The sequence below is a fragment of the Betta splendens genome, chromosome 4 (assembly GCF_900634795.4).
Source record: "Betta splendens chromosome 4, fBetSpl5.4, whole genome shotgun sequence".
Classification (NCBI taxonomy): domain Eukaryota; kingdom Metazoa; phylum Chordata; class Actinopteri; order Anabantiformes; family Osphronemidae; genus Betta; species Betta splendens.
Window position 1 is genome coordinate 6351831 of NC_040884.2, and position 12134 is coordinate 6363964.

The window sequence follows — 12134 nt, forward strand, 5'->3', positions numbered from 1 at the left end:
GATATGCAAAGAATGACAATGGCAAAGGTTATGTCACTGTATAAATCTGATGATAAGCACAACTTGGACTATGGTGCACGAATATTAACATTCTGTAATGGTTCTCCTTTTTTCGTATGTGTGTGTTGGTATTTCAACTGCTTTTACATGTTTGAAAGAATAAATAAGTAGCAAATAGTAAATGATTACAATGTGGGAATGCATGATGCCATGACAGCTGCGTGTTGAGTAGGCGCCTGGTGTCGCGTTGGCGGCGGTTGTGCGGCTGGTGAAGGCTCATGCATGTGTGGCACTGCTGTGCTGTGCTGTGCTGTGCTGTGCGGCGCGGCTCCAGCTTCCCTCCGGCCTTCTGCAGGGCTTAGGGCTGCTTTTCACATCCGCAGACGGCTGGACCTGATAAGCCTCGCCAGTCCGCTGTCACGAGTCTGGGATTAAGGTCTGGTTTGGGTCGGTCGGGTCTGGATGGCTGCATCCTCCCTCTGGCCTCACCCTTCCCTTGTGCCACCCACCTAAAACTCATCAAGTCAACCCCAGGCGCATGTGAGGTTGCCCCAGCCATGTAATAACAACATGGTGGAGCCTGTCATTATGCTGAGTATTAGTGTCTATGGAAACGAGGTCTGAGTCGGGTTGTCTGCTTTTGGGACTATTTACATTCCTCATGTTGAACGAAAACGTGAACAGCGCTGGTTGTTCTCATATGATCCAGCCCCGATTCGCTCTCCACTCATGTCTTGGTCACTTTAACTGTATTTTGTAACCAAGTCGTTCTCCAAGGCCGAGTGAAACCAGCCAGTAACAGTGGAATGTGCTTTCAGCCCAGATCACACAAACAACTCCTTGTGTTGTACAAATGGGTGGTCTTGTTATATCATAGCATCAGTTATATCTCTTCATCTTGTCTGTCATTGCGGACTTCTTTCATTTTTCGTATCGTATCTTTTGCTTTTCTTTTAGATTGACTTTGAGGAGAGGATTTAACCTCTCGCCCTCCTGACTCATTTGAACAGGTGCAGTAGTTTTGCCGCCTGCCTCAGGCACAGACCTGGGCGCCGGGTGTAGTAATGAGCTGTGGGTTGTGCTGGATTGTGTTTGTGCACCACCTGCGCTCTCACAGACACGCACATGCACACACACACACACACACACACACACACACACACACACACACACACACACACACACACACACACACACACACACACACACACACACACACACACACACACACTTCTTCCACTCCACATACTTCGTGACAAACCAGTTCTGCTCAAGACTTGATTACACACACACGCCTCTGTCGTGCACAAGCAGCTTGTGGTGTTTAGTCACGTTATGATTTTTTTTTCCTATCGATAGCATAAGATGATTCATGCAACACTTACATAATTTAATTTCTTTGTTAGTTTGTTATTGACTGAATATGTATTTTACGCTGACACACAGAGCGACTCCCGACGTCCCACAGCACCAGAAATCTGAACCGTTGTTACATCTCTCCTCATACTTTTTATGAAGTTAAACTGTAATTCCATTGTGTTATTGAATTACATCGCAAACGTCCCGGCACCCCGCTCTCTGACCCCGCTGTCGGTTGGAGTTTCTGCAGCGTCTCGGGGGAGCTGGGCCTCCAATGCGCTTGTGTTGGGAAGCCTGATTGGCCTGAGTTCTCAGCGAAGTGAGGCGAAGGCTCGCTTTCCTCGGGGGAGTCGTGTCGTGCAACTGGAGGCCCTTCTAACGAACATCAGCGTCTGCATTCCTGGGAGGAACATGCGTTTGCTTTTGTCGTCATTTTAAGCGATTTTCATTGCGCAAGGGGAACGTCTCTTATCAGATGATAATGTTCTGTGACAGTCGGCGCGTTGGAGATATTAGGCCACAACCCCCAGGAGGAATGCTTCAAAACACCATTTGATTTCAAGAGGAGGTATAATTTTGCATCATTATAGTAATTTGTGTGGTTTTCACATTGTTGAGGGGTAAATTTACAGTCAGCTAATGAGAACTGATCTGCCTTGCACCTGCGAGGGTTTCCATCTTTCCACTGACTTTTACTGGCTCATGGTTGAGTGCCTTAAAAACGTGTTTTTCTTTCGAGCAAACTCAAACTGAAACCCTATGCAAAAAGACTGAACAAGCTCAAAGCAACGTCGGCTTGACAGCAGCTAAACGTCGTGAATTACACTCGGACTCGGCATGCTCGGCCCGGTGCCGCTCGGCCGGGCCCGACCGAGCGGCACCGGGCTCGGGCTCGGGTTCAGGCTCAAACCTGTGTGGCCTTCTCTTCCTTTTGATCCTCTCCAGGAACAAAGCGTGGTTGCCAGCCCGGTCCCGACCGCGGCGCATCTGGCCCCGCCCGCCGCCCGTCTCCGCTTGCACGGCTTGTAGCTAAGCATGCGTAAATGATGGACGGGGCCTAACAGTGGGAATCAAAATAAAGAATGGGCCGCCGCAGCAGCAGGATTTGGTGTGACTATAGGGAAGTTGGGCGTTTCTCTAGCGAATTGGAATTCCAGAGGCCAACGCCGGCAGAGGTCTAGGCTCAGCAAATACCTTCCACGTTAGTCAGTCCCACTTGGGGTGAGACAGTCAGTTTTGTTGCTGTTGGTACAGTGTGGAGATTTAGAAAAACCGGTTTCTTGCTGCCAGGTCAACACAGCGTTTGAAATGGAGACAGGAAGCAAAAGGAAGAGGAAGGAGAGAGGAAGTACAAACAGTGACTGCCTCCTTGGAATCAACAAGAGAGGGAGAAGTTGGAAACATGTTCAGATCAAAATAACAGATTAAAGTAAACGGACAGGGAAAAGTTAAGGTTGAAGGAACCAGAGCGACTCAGAATGCTCACTCTCATAGTGACCTTTATGCTGGAAAGATGAAACGTGAGAGCGGAGGAAATTAGACGGAGTGGGGTTTTGTTCCAGCTGTGACCCCGAAGGAAAGGTTTAGGTCTAGCAGAGCAGCCGGGAGCATGGGAACACCCCCCTCACGCCACAGACCCAGGTTTTACACGCCATGAAAATATGCATTATGAAAACCAAGCGTGTGGAGCCGGCTAATTGCAAATCCATGCGGTTCTGCAGGTGCAGCGGGTTGTGTCAGAGGAACCGGGCAAGTAGGTGTGAGGTGCTGCTCTCAAACCACTCGAGCGACTGCTGCCGGCGTCCGCCGCTCTGCAGCGAAAAAGTGGAGGACGGCGAGCGAATGTAGATGTGGGGAAAAGGAACGCGTGAGAGAAAAAGAATGGGAAGCCGGGAAAAAAACAAAAAAAAACTAGAAACAAAAAGAGTCAGTGAGCGGACACGACGAGCCTCGAGTCTCGGCCCCAGAGTGCGATTGTGGTCCACGTAATTGCACATCTGCCATCTAAATAAAGCACCGTCCCATTGAGGCCTCTATATTTACAACACAGGGAGAAGAGTGTGGGAGGATGCTGCGAGAGGATGACGGACAGGATGATGGAGCCGCAGAGAGTAGAATGAAAGACTTTAAGTAAAGGGGGAAAAACGGAACGGAGGACGTGATTCATCAGCAGAGGAAGGAATGAAGGAACATGCAAATATCCCCACACACTGACATCTTTGTTTGTCAGAGGGTACAATTCATGCCCAAGTCTTTGTGTGACGCTCACAGGACTCTGTTATTTCCTTCAGACCCTCTTGACACGCGGCTATTATCAATTCCCTGGCTCTTTGTCGCACTAATACCCATTTCAGCAGCCTAGACGCCGCGGTGCCAGGGCAGATGAATGATAATTTACAGCCAGGTAAATGAGAAGCCTTCCTAAATTGAGCCAAAGCTTCTACAATTGGCCTTTTTTTTTTTTTTTTTTTTTTTTTTTTTTTTTTTTTTTTTTTTTTTTATAAACGTGAGATCAGAAAACATCCTTTGACTTCAAATGGGCTCCCATTAGAGGCTCAGGGTGGAGGCTTCTGACTGGCAGCTGGAGATTAGCTCCCTGCTACGTTCCAAGGTGGGAGCGTTCAAACTCTCCCTCCATCCACACAAGCAGGTGTGAGCCAGCTCCTCTCCACGCAGACAAACCCACCAAGAGATGCGTGAGGACCTCCGAGCTCGGCTTTGCTCAGCTTTAAAGTGGGGGAAGTTCAGTCGGCCTGGGTGCAGGGGTTGTCTCGCGGTTTGATGGAGACCTGGTTCATCTGCATCTATTTATAGTGTGTGTGTGTGTGTGTGTGTGTGTGTGTGTGTGTGTGTGTGTGTGTTCGCACACTTGCTACTTTTTGAGGACCAGTACGGGTTTTAGACCAACAAAGGGAAGACACTTTTGGGAAGTGAGGACATTTTGGCCGGTCCTCACTAAAACATCACTTAAAATCAACTAAAATGCTCTCCTAAAGCTACCCTCTGTTTTTTAGGTATGGACCTCATTTTGGTCTAAAGTTGAATTTTGGAGCTCCTTTTCTTTACACACATTTTACTCTCTTGCTCCTCTGCTGGATTTCTCTGGTACTGCTCAAAAATCATATTATACTCCATACTGCCCCTAGAGGCGTTTGCCAGGTACTGCATCAAGTTCAGATTCTACTCCATACTGCCTCTAGAGGTGTTCGTCTGATACTACACCAAATTTACAATTCTACTCCATACTATCCCTAGAGCACGCATCTGGTACTGCACAGAATATATAGCAAAACACTTAAGTATATAATCTTGTGTTCCTAAGAGAAGTAGTTTGTACTATATATTTACAGTTATTTTCAGTTACTTTTGAAGAACTTTTGTAAATGATTTCTACAGTCTTCTGTTTTTACTGGAGACTTCTTTATCCCTCATCTCTCACACCAGGCCTGTAACATGGCTTCTCTCAGACAAGATCGCTAACCTGGCTTCACTCACACATGACCATTTATAACAGCTTCTCCCAGACACAACCTATGACATGGCTTCTCTCAGACCGGGCCTGTAACATGGCTTCTCTCAAACATGACTGCGAATATTGCTTCCTTTAGACACGACTACTAACAAGGCTCATCATAGACACAACTGCTAACATTGCTTTTCTTAGACCAGGCCTGTAACATAGCATTTCTCAGTCATGGGCCTTACACGGCTTCTCAAAGACAAAACTGCTAAACTACTTTTTCAGACCAGGCCTGTAAGATGGCTTCTCTCAGACACAACATGTAACATGGCTTCTCTCAGACACGACCTGTAACATGGCTTCTCTCAGACAGGGCCTGTAACATGGCTTCTCTCAGACATCACCTGTAACATGGCTTTTCTCAGACATGACTGCGAACATTGCTTCCTTTAGACACGACTGCTAACAAGGCTGATTATAGACACAACTTCTAACATTGCTTTTTTTAGACGAGGCCTGTAACATAGCATTTCTCAGGCATGGCCCTTACATGGCTTCTCACAGACAAAACTGCTAAACTGCTTTTCTAAGACCAGGCCTGTAATATGGCTTCTTTCAGACACAGCCTGTAACATTGCTTCATTCAGACACAACCCTAATCACAGCTTCTCTCAGACACGACCTGTAATATGGCGTCTCTCAGACACAACCTTTATCACAGCTTCTCTCAGACACGACCTGTAACATGGCTTCTTTCAGACCAGGCCTGTGACACGGCTTCTCTCAAACACAACCTATAACATTGCTTTTCTCAGACCAGGCCTGTGGCATGGATTCTGTCAGACGTGATCTGTAACATGGCTTTTCTCAGTCCAGGCCTGTAACATAGCAATTCTCAGTCATAGCCCTTACATGGCTTCTCTCAGACACGACCTGTAGCATGGCTTCTCTCAGCACAACTGCTGACATTGCTTTTCTCAGACCAGGCCTGTAACATGGCTTCTCTCAGACAAGATCGCTAACCTGGCTTCACTCAGACATGACTGCGAACATTGCTTCCTTTAGACACGACTACTAACAAGGCTGATTATAGACACAACTGCTAACATTGCTTTTCTTAGACCAGGCCTGTAACATAGCATTTCTCAGTCATGGCCCTTACATGGCTTCTCACAGACAAAACTGCTAAACTGCTTTTCTAAGACCAGGCCTGTAAGATGGCTTCTCTCAGACACAACATGTAACATGGCTTCTCTCGGACACGACTACTAACAAGGCTGATTATAGACACAACTGCTAACATTGCTTTTCTTAGACCAGGCCTGTAACATAGCATTTCTCAGTCATGGCCCTTACATGGCTTCTCACAGACAAAACTGCTAAACTGCTTTTCTAAGACCAGGCCTGTAAGATGGCTTCTCTCAGACACAACATGTAACATGGCTTCTCTCAGACACGACCTGTAACATGGCTTCTCTCAGACAGGGCCTGTAACATGGCTTCTCTCAGACATCACCTGTAACATGGCTTTTCTCAGACATGACTGCGAACATTGCTTCCTTTAGACACGACTGCTAACAAGGCTGATTATAGACACAACTTCTAACATTGCTTTTTTTAGACGAGGCCTGTAACATAGCATTTCTCAGGCATGGCCCTTACATGGCTTCTCACAGACAAAACTGCTAAACTGCTTTTCTAAGACCAGGCCTGTAAGATGGCTTCTCTCAGACACAACATGTAACATGGCTTCATTCAGACACGACCTGTAACATGGCTTCTCTCAGACAGGGCCTGTAACATGGCTTCTCTCAGACATCACCTGTAACATGGCTTTTCTCAGACATGACTGCGCACATTGCTTCCTTTAGACACGACTGCTAACAAGGCTGATTATAGGCACAACTTCTAACATTGCTTTTTTTAGACCAGGCCTGTAACATAGCATTTCTCAGGCATGGCCCTTACATGGCTTCTCACAGACAAAACTGCTAAACTGCTTTTCTAAGACCAGGCCTGTAATATGGCTTCTCTCAGACACAACATGTAACATGGCTTCATTCAGACACGACCTGTAACATGGCTTCTCTCAGACAGGGCCTGTAACATGGCTTCTCTCAGACATCACCTGTAACATGGCTTTTCTCAGACACGACCTGTAACATGGCTTCTTTCAGACCAGGCCTGTGACACGGCTTCTCTCAAACACAACCTATAACATTGCTTTTCTCAGACCAGGCCTGTGGCATGGATTCTGTCAGACGTGATCTGTAACATGGCTTTTCTCAGTCCAGGCCTGTAACATAGCAATTCTCAGTCATAGCCCTTACATGGCTTCTCTCAGACAAGGCCTGTGACGTGGCTTCTCTGAGACAAACCTGTAACATTGCTTTTCTCAGACCAGGCCTGTAACATGACTTCTCTCAGACATAACCTTTATCACAGCTTCTCTCAGATGCGACCTGTAATATGGCTTCATTTAGACACAACCTTTATCACAGCTTCTCTCAGACACGACCTGTAACATGACTCCTTTCAGACCAGGCCTGTAACATAGCATTTCTCAGTCATGGCCCTTACATGGCTTTTCTCAGACAAGGCCTGTGACATGGCTTCTCTGAGACACAACCACTAACATGGCTTCTAACAATTGCTAACATTGCTTTTTTTAGACCAGGCCTGTAACATAGCATTTCTCAGTCATGGGCCTTACATGGCTTCTCACAGACAAAACTGCTAAACTACTGTTCTCAGACACAACCTGTAACATGGCTTCACTCAGACACAACCTTTATCACCGCTTCTCTCAGACACGACCTGTAACATGGCTTCTTTCAGACCAGGCCTGTAACATGGCTTCACTCAGACGCAACCTGTAACATGGCTTCTCTCTGTAACATGGCTTCTTTCAGACAAGATCGCTAACATGGCTTCACTCAGACACAACCTTTATAACAGCTTCTCTCAGACACAACCTGTAACATGGCTTCTCACAGACAAAACTGCTTTTCTCAGACCAGGACTGTGACATGGCTTTACTCAGACACAACTTTTATCACAGCTTCTCACAGGCACAACCTGTAACATGGCGTCTGTAAGACCACGCCTGTGACATGGAATTTCTCAGTCATGGCCCTTACATATCTGAGAAAAGCTATGTCTGAGAGAAGCCATGAACCTTATGGCTTCTCTCAGACACAACTGCTAACATTGCTTTTCTCAGACCAGGCCTTTATCATGGCTTCTCTCAGACACAACTGCTAACATTGCTTTTCTCAGACCAGGCCTGTAATATGGCTTCTCTCAGACACAACCTGTAACATGGCTTCACTCAGACACAACCCTAATCACAGCTTCTCTCAGACACGACCTGTAGCATGGCTTCTCTCAGCACAACTGCTAACATTGCTTTTCTCAGACCAGGCCTGTAACATGGCTTCTCTCAGACAAGATCGCTAACCTGGCTTCACTCAGACATGACTGCGAACATTGCTTCCTTTAGACACGACTACTAACAAGGCTGATTATAGACACAACTGCTAACATTGCTTTTCTTAGACCAGGCCTGTAACATAGCATTTCTCAGGCATGGCCCTTACATGGCTTCTCACAGACAAAACTGCTAAACTGCTTTTCTAAGACCAGGCCTGTAATATGGCTTCTTTCAGACACAGCCTGTAACATGGCTTCATTCAGACACAACCCTAATCACAGCTTCTCTCAGACACGACCTGTAACATGGCTTCTCTCAGACCGGGCCTGTAACATGGCTTCTCTCAGACATGACTGCGAACATTGCTTCCTTTAGACACGACTGCTAACAAGGCTGATTATAGACACAACTGCTAACATTGCTTTTCTTAGACGAGGCCTGTAACATAGCATTTCTCAAGCATGGCCCTTACATGGCCTCTCTCAGTCATGGGCCTTACATGGCTTCTCACAGACAAAACTGCTAAACTGTTTTTCTAAGACCAGGCCTGTAATATGGCTTCTCTCAGACACAACCTGTAACATGGCTTCACTCAGACACAACCCTAATCACAGCTTCTCTCAGACACGACCTGTAATATGGCTTCTCTCAGATACAACCTTTATCACAGCTTCTCTCAGACACAACTTGTAACATGGCTTCTTTCAGACCAGGCCTGCAACATTGCCTCTCTCAGACACAACCTGTAACATTGCTTTTCTCAGACCAGGCCTGTGACTTGGCTTCTCTCAGACACAACCGCTAAAATGGCTTGTCTTAGACATGACTGCTAACATGGCTTTTCTCAGACCAGGCCTGTGACATGGCTTTACTCAGACACAACCTTTATCACAGCTTCTCTCAGACACAACTGCTAACATTGCTTTTTTCAGACCAGGCCTGTAGCATGGCTTCTCCCAGACACAATCTGTAACATGGCTTCTTTCAGACCAGGCCTGTGACATGGATTCTGTCAGACGTGATCTGTAACATGGCTTTTCTCAGTCCAGGCCTGTAACTTAGCATTTCTCAGTCATAGCCCTTACATGGCTTCTCTCAGACAAGGCCTGTGACGTGGCTTCTCGGAGACACAACTGCTAACATTGCTCTTCTCAGACCAGGCCTGTAACATGACTTCTCTCAGACATAACCTTTATCACAGCTTCTCTCAGACGCGACCTGTAATATGGCTTCACTCAGACACAACCTTTATCACAGCTTCTCTCAGACACGACCTGTAACATGACTCCTTTCAGACCAGGCCTGTAACATAGCATTTCTCAGTCATGGCCCTTACATGGCTTTTCTCAGACAAGGCCTGTGACATGGCTTCTCTGAACACAACCACTAACATGGCTTCTAACAATTGCTAACATTGCTTTTTTTAGACCAGGCCTGTAACATAGCATTTCTCAGTCATTGGCCTTACATGGCTTCTCACAGACAAAACTGCTAAACTACGGTTCTCAGATACAACCTGTAACATGGCTTCACTCAGACACAACCTTTATCACCGCTTCTCTCGGACACGACCTGTAACATGGCTTCTTTCAGACCAGGCCTGTAACATGGCTTCTTTCAGACAAGATCGCTAACCTGGCTTCACTCAGACATGACCTTTTATAACAGCTTCTCCCAGACACAATCTGTAACATGGCTTCTCTCAGACATGACTGCGAACACTGCTTCCTTTAAAGACGACTGCTAACAAGGCTGATTATAGACACAACTGCTAACATTGCTTTTCTTAGACCAGGCCTGTAACATAGCATTTCTCAGGCATGGCCCTTACATGGCTTCTCACAGACAAAACTGCTAAACTGCTTTTCTAAGACCAGGCCTGTAATATGGCTTCTTTCAGACACAGCCTGTAACATGGCTTCATTCAGACACAACCCTAATCACAGCTTCTCTCAGACACAACCTTTATCACAGCTTCTCTCAGACACAACCTGTAACATTGCTTTTCTCAGACCAGGCCTGTGATTTGGCTTCTCTCAGACACAACCGCTAAAATGGCTTGTCTTAGACATGACTGCTAACATGGCTTTTCTCAGACCAGGCCTGTGACATGGCTTTACTCAGACATAACCTTTATCACAGTTTCTCTTAGGCACAACCTGTAACATGGCTTCTGTAAGACCAGGCCTGTGACATGGCTTTACTCAGACCAGACCTGTGACATGACTTTACTCAGACATAACCTTTATCACAGCTTCTCTCAGGCACAACCATGGCTTCTGTAAGACCAGGCCTGTAACATGGCACTTCTCTTAGACCAGGCTTGTAACATGGAATTTCTCAGCCATGTAAGGGTCATGGCTTTTCTCAGACATGTAACAGCTATGACTAACATTGCCCCCCTCGACCAGGCCTGTAGCATGGCTTCTCTCAGACACAAGCTCTAACATGGCTTCTTTCAGACACAACCGCTAAAATTAATTCTCTCAGACCAGGCCTGTAACATGACTTCTCTCAGACAAGATCGCTAACCTGGCTTATCTCAGACATGACCTGTAACACGGCTTCTCTCAGACATGACCTGTAACATTGCCTTTCTCAGACACGACCTGTAACATGGCTTCCCTCAGACAAGGTCTTTGACATGTCTTCTCTCAGACACGGCCTTTATTAGGTTGATTAGGGTTTCTACATTGTCCCTACCTGTGAGAGTGAGTGGTTGTCTTTGTCTATATATGTCGCTGTGGTTGTCTGGTGAACTGTGTATCCTGTCTAATGTCTGATCGTCAGCTGAGATAGGCTCTTGCATGCCTGTGACCCTAAGCAGGCAAGTTCTGAGACATTTCACTTTGGACAACATAGTGTGATAAATAGTTTTCACCTGTGTGTGATATATGGTTCTCTTTGCACTAACATACCTGTACAAAGGATTGTGAGGCATTTTGGCAATTTGTTTTTAAGCTTAGTAAGTAGTTATGAACACATGGTTTTCATTATAATCAAAAATATAATATATTAGAGTGGGTTATGACTCACTCACTGGCCAAGAAGGACCTGTATACACTCAATAAACTTATTATAGGGCATCAAAATATTTTGACTCACTTATGAGTACTTGATATTTAGCATAGTGTCACACATTATCTGAAGGTTGATTCATGTCATGTAGGTGGCTTTTTCTGAGCAGCCACCTGGATTGGCAGCAAAATGTTTCTACAGAAAAGACACCCTATTGACACAAATCAACCTTTAGGTAACTTTACCTGGATGATTGAGAACCTTCACCGACCTAATGTCACATAATCAAAGATAATTTAGAAAACAAGCCCATTTAAAACTAACTGTACTGCTGCCAAAGAGGCACCTACAATACAAACCAAAGCTCAGTAGAATAGAATGTAAATACAAATACCAAAATAAATAAATCAAGTCAGTAAATAAAACTAAATAAGATTCTGGATTAGCTATAATATATAAATTATTACAGATATTCAAAATAACAGAAGTACTTCATTTAAGGTGTGGCAGTGAGTGAGTGAGTGAGTGAGTGAGTGAGTGAGTGAGTGAGTGAGTGAACTTGTTTGTATTTCTGGATCTACAGTAAAATATCTGAATCTCAATGGTGAGGCAAAATTGTTATTGTCACCATTAATGATCAGATATTAAATGTTTTTGTAATCTCAAATAAACCCAAACAAGAAATACAACACAAATGATCTGACTATGTTGTATTATAATTATTTATCAGGATAATAAATAATAATAAATTATAATATTTCATTCTAGTTTATTACAGTGTATGATATAAGCATTAATTAATTTATAAAATAGTGCAATGAAATGTTCAAAATAGACACTGTACGTATTTTTGGTCATAATATG

At 45.2% G+C, this 12134-nt stretch overlaps 1 protein-coding gene and 1 long non-coding RNA gene across 3 annotated transcripts in view; one reads left to right on the forward strand and one right to left on the reverse strand.

Moving 5' to 3' along the window:
• The window catches only part of plpp2b (phospholipid phosphatase 2b), a 28580-nt gene that overhangs the window by 1611 nt on the left and 14835 nt on the right, over nucleotides 1–12134 (forward strand). The window lies entirely within an intron of this gene.
• LOC129604005 (uncharacterized) lies at nucleotides 7312–8300 on the reverse strand. Its single transcript, XR_008694519.1, has 3 exons — nucleotides 8217–8300; nucleotides 7693–8133; nucleotides 7312–7636 (listed from the first exon to the last, which is right to left on the reverse strand). It is a non-coding gene; the product is annotated as an uncharacterized LOC129604005 (long non-coding RNA).